Consider the following 5,000-nt stretch of genomic DNA (forward strand, 5'->3'; position numbering starts at 1 on the left):
GTGAGGTTTCCCGTGTTGAGTCAAATTAAGCCGCAGGCTCCACTCCTGGTGGTGCCCTTCCGTCAATTCCTTTAAGTTTCAGCTTTGCAACCATACTTCCCCCGGAACCCAAAAGCTTTGGTTTCCCGGAGGCTGCCCGCCGAGTCATCGGAGGAACTGCGGCGGATCGCTGGCTGGCATCGTTTATGGTTAGAACTAGGGCGGTATCTGATCGCCTTCGAACCTCTAACTTTCGTTCTTGATTAATGAAAACATACTTGGCAAATGCTTTCGCTTCTGTTCGTCTTGCGACGATCCAAGAATTTCACCTCTAACGTCGCAATACGAATGCCCCCGCCTGTCCCTATTAATCATTACCTCGGGTTCCGAAAACCAACAAAATAGAACCGAGGTCCTATTCCATTATTCCATGCACACAGTATTCAGGCGGGCTTGCCTGCTTTAAGCACTCTAATTTGTTCAAAGTAAACGTGCCGGCCCACCGAGACACTCAATAAAGAGCACCCTGGTAGGATTTCAACGGGGTCCGCCTCGGGACGCACGAGCACGCACGGGGCGGTCGCACGCCTTCGGCTCGCCCCACCGGCAGGACGTCCCACGATACATGCCAGTTAAACACCGACGGGCGGTGAACCAACAGCGTGGGACACAAATCCAACTACGAGCTTTTTAACCGCAACAACTTTAATATACGCTATTGGAGCTGGAATTACCGCGGCTGCTGGCACCAGACTTGCCCTCCAATAGATACTCGTTAAAGGATTTAAAGTGTACTCATTCCGATTACGGGGCCTCGGATGAGTCCCGTATCGTTATTTTTCGTCACTACCTCCCCGTGCCGGGAGTGGGTAATTTGCGCGCCTGCTGCCTTCCTTGGATGTGGTAGCCGTTTCTCAGGCTCCCTCTCCGGAATCGAACCCTGATTCCCCGTTACCCGTTACAACCATGGTAGGCGCAGAACCTACCATCGACAGTTGATAAGGCAGACATTTGAAAGATGCGTCGCCGGTACGAGGACCGTGCGATCAGCCCAAAGTTATTCAGAGTCACCAAGGCAAACGGACCGGACGAGCCGACCGATTGGTTTTGATCTAATAAAAGCGTCCCTTCCATCTCTGGTCGGGACTCTGTTTGCATGTATTAGCTCTAGAATTACCACAGTTATCCAAGTAACGTGGGTACGATCTAAGGAACCATAACTGATTTAATGAGCCATTCGCGGTTTCACCTTAATGCGGCTTGTACTGAGACATGCATGGCTTAATCTTTGAGACAAGCATATGACTACTGGCAGGATCAACCAGGGAGCTGCGTCAACTAGAGCTGAGCAGCCGGCCGCCCGGGAGTGTGTCCCGGGGGCCCGCGCGAACACGCAAGCGTCCGCTCAATCATTCTGCAAACAGGAGGAGGCTGAGCTCCCCTGCACAATACACCTCGAAACCCTCTCAGGTCCCGGCGGCGCGCAGCGCCGTCCCAAGTACTTGGTCGGGTTCGAGAGAGGCGCAATCGCCCGGAGTTAGGCGAGTAGACGCTTTCGGTGCGACCACCCGTGCTCCCAACTGAGCTTGCCGCTGCCGACAGAGGGCCCGGGAGCGTGCTGTCGTGGCATTGCCGGCGGGAGACAACACGCGCCACCTACGGTGACCGGCAGCTCCAACGCCAGCGCCACAGAAGGACAAAAGCCCCACTTGGGTGCCGAAGCGAACTCTCCCAGCACAGCGCACGCGCCAACACATCCGCACAGCTGCGATACAAACCACCAGCGAGAACCGCTGGGGCGACCGAGCAGCAGACGGCGTCGCGGCGCCGAGCGCCGGGCGGCAGCGCATCCTCAACGCACACAGTCCTCAATCGGACCAGCACACTGAAGATGTCCACCGCGCTTCGCACCGGGCCCGCGAGGACCTACTTTGGCCGCACGGCGCCGCGCGCAGGGTGCGCCGGCGCGCAGCTGCGACGCCTGCCGCGTCCGTCGGCCGGCGCGCCTGCCACTGGCCGCCCCCACCAGCCGGCTGTAGCGCGTGCGCCCACGCACCGCGCGGCCAGCACGCCGGGAGGCGCCCCCTCACCGGCCGGGGACGGTCCCACCCAGCCACCGCCGCGTATCGCTTCACACCCAGATGCCGTTCAGTTTCGTCGGCATGGTGGGTATCGCTGGAACAACCGGTTAGTACCTCAACTATCGTCGCCATCACCGATTCACCCCTAGCGAGAACAAACCGCACCACAACAGGTTACCATTTGTTCATTTGCGTAACTTCACCAGAAAACGCAGGCGTCCATCGCCATTTGCAACTTCCACGATTATTGCATGCCTGTGTCAGGTGTCACGCCACACTACGTCTGCCCACATACACGCAACAAAATGTGCACGCCTAGACAATACGTGGAAGGTGGCCCCCGTACGTATGCGATGTCCATTGCTCGAACGACTGTCAACCGGCCTCTGTAGCATGTCGCAGATATGGAACGCGGTGCACCATGCCATCACGGTGTGTGAGGAGAGACGACTAGGTCCGAATACATCAACAGACAGCTCATGCTGATCGCCATCCACGGCGTCCGTTCCTCCCACACGTCTCTATGGCGTACCACACTGCAATCCAGCTCTCATAGGGAGACGACACGTAGCTGCGTGCACAATATTTGCACTGTATGGTCCGCCGTTTTTGGGCGCAGTCGTTGTACGGTCACACATGTGCCACGATGTATCATTCAGTACATAAGGACGAATGTGCAGTACAGATTGTGGTTTACCGCGTACGACATTAGCGGACAGTTGACACAGGCCGCACCACAACGTAGCCTGAGTACGTCGCATGCGGAGGGCATTGAACATGCAAAGTTCTCACCAACCAGCTTGCGAAGGCAGGGGGCAAGGTGGGGACGTGGGGAGGGGCGGCATGTACGTCCTGCTGCCATCCACATTACAGTGTACAGCAGGAGCATGTGGAAAGTGAGCAAGACTTGCAAGGTGTTTAACATGAAGCGATACACAGGGGAGCGGGGAGTGCGAGTAGCGAACTATATTGCGAGGGTTGTGCGGGTGGGCAACACTACACTAATTGAACGAGTCGTATAACAATTACAGAGCAGGTTTAGGCGACAACGTGGGTTACGTTAGGCGACAACGTGGGTTAGGTTAAGGCACGACGTGGGGTTAGGTTAAGGCACGACGTGGGTTAGGTTAAGGCACAACATGGGTTAGGTTAAGGCACAACATGGGTTAGGTTAAGGCACAACATGGGTTAGGTTAAGGCACAACATGGGTTAGGTTAAGGCACAACATGGGTTAGGTTAAGGCACAACATGGGTTAGGTTAAGGCACAACATGGGTTAGGTTAAGGCACAACATGGGTTAGGTTAAGGCACAACATGGGTTAGGTTAAGGCACAACATGGGTTAGGTTAAGGCACAACATGGGTTAGGTTAAGGCACAACATGGGTTAGGTTAAGGCACAACATGGGTTAGGTTAAGGCACAACATGGGGTTAGGTTAAGGCACAACATAGGTTAGGTTAAGGCACAACATAGGTTAGGTTAAGGCACAACATGGGGTTAGGTTAAGGCACAACATGGGTTAGGTTAAGGCACAACATGGGTTAGGTTAAGGCACAACATGGGTTAGGTTAAGGCACAACATGGGTTAGGTTAAGGCACAACATGGGTTAGGTTAAGGCACAACATGGGTTAGGTTAAGGCACAACATGGGTTAGGTTAAGGCACAACATGGGTTAGGTTAAGGCACAACATGGGTTAGGTTAAGGCACAACATGGGTTAGGTTAAGGCACAACATGGGTTAGGTTAAGGCACAACATGGGTTAGGTTAAGCACAACATGGGTTAGGTTAAGGCACAACATGGGTTAGGTTAAGGCACAACATGGGTTAGGTTAAGGCACAACATGGGTTAGGTTAAGGCACAACATGGGTTAGGTTAAGGCACAACATAGGTTAGGTTAAGGCACAACATAGGTTAGGTTAAGGCACAACATAGGTTAGGTTAAGGCACAACATAGGTTAGGTTAAGGCACAACATAGGTTAGGTTAAGGCACAACATAGGTTAGGTTAAGGCACAACATAGGTTAGGTTAAGGCACAACATAGGTTAGGTTAAGGCACAACATAGGTTAGGTTAAGGTACAACATAGGTTAGGTTAAGGTACAACATAGGTTAGGTTAAGGTACAACATAGGTTAGGTTAAGGTACAACATAGGTTAGGTTAGGTTAGGTTACACGTTGTTGTAAGGAAAGGTGTAGGGGGGGGGGCGGGGCGGCAGGTTCGTTGATAGTGATTATAGTAAGTGAATGCTTGTGACATGATCAGATTTGTCACGTCAGGATGCACCTTTGGCTTATTAGAGGCGGGCGCTCCAATTCTATGCTTGTGTCAGACCTGTGTCTTTGACTCATGTCATTGTTTGTGCGCTGTGACAGGAGGTACTATTGTGATGTTGGGTGCACCGTTGTATAGGACATGTGTGGGTGTTGGTGCCTGATCTGCGCAATGGTGGATGTCGAAAGGGTGGGATATTGTATTTTCCGCATGGACCTCCTGGTCTGGTTGTGATAGTGTGGATTGTGTAATGTGGCGGAGAGGATGCACTGGATGTTGTTCCATGCTGGTGCTTACATATTGTATGTGCGCCCGTTAGAAGCAGAGAGTGGTGCGTGATCAGAGTGGGCTGGCTGACGTGTGGTTCCCATTGTGGGCAGACTCTTTCAGCATGTATACGGACAGTTGTATATATATTCTGTAGTTTGATGGCTCTGCATTGATTACTAATCAGCGCCGTGTGTACGGGTAATCTGGTTCCAGTCCAAAATGTTCCATCTGTGTACATTAGTGACAAAGACTCCCCTCATGCAGTGGGGCTCGGTCTGTTATAACTCTTCCGCGTAATATATTTGCCCCACGTTTTTGCGACTGCGAGTGCGAGTGCAACGCGCATGGGACCGGACATGCTGATGGCTCGGTATCGGACGCCCGTACAGTGAGC

At 53.0% G+C, this 5,000-nt stretch overlaps 1 non-coding gene across 1 annotated transcript in view; it reads right to left on the reverse strand.

The window, feature by feature from the left end:
* The window catches only part of LOC124727262, a 1,909-nt gene extending 602 nt beyond the window's left edge, over positions 1-1,307 (reverse strand). The window contains exon 1 of the ribosomal RNA XR_007007041.1: positions 1-1,307. This exon is cut by the window's left edge and continues 602 nt beyond it. This is a non-coding gene — a ribosomal RNA (small subunit ribosomal RNA).
* Positions 1,308-5,000: the final 3,693 nt, after the last annotated feature.

This window comes from Schistocerca piceifrons, unplaced genomic scaffold, assembly GCF_021461385.2.
Source record: "Schistocerca piceifrons isolate TAMUIC-IGC-003096 unplaced genomic scaffold, iqSchPice1.1 HiC_scaffold_1093, whole genome shotgun sequence".
Classification (NCBI taxonomy): domain Eukaryota; kingdom Metazoa; phylum Arthropoda; class Insecta; order Orthoptera; family Acrididae; genus Schistocerca; species Schistocerca piceifrons.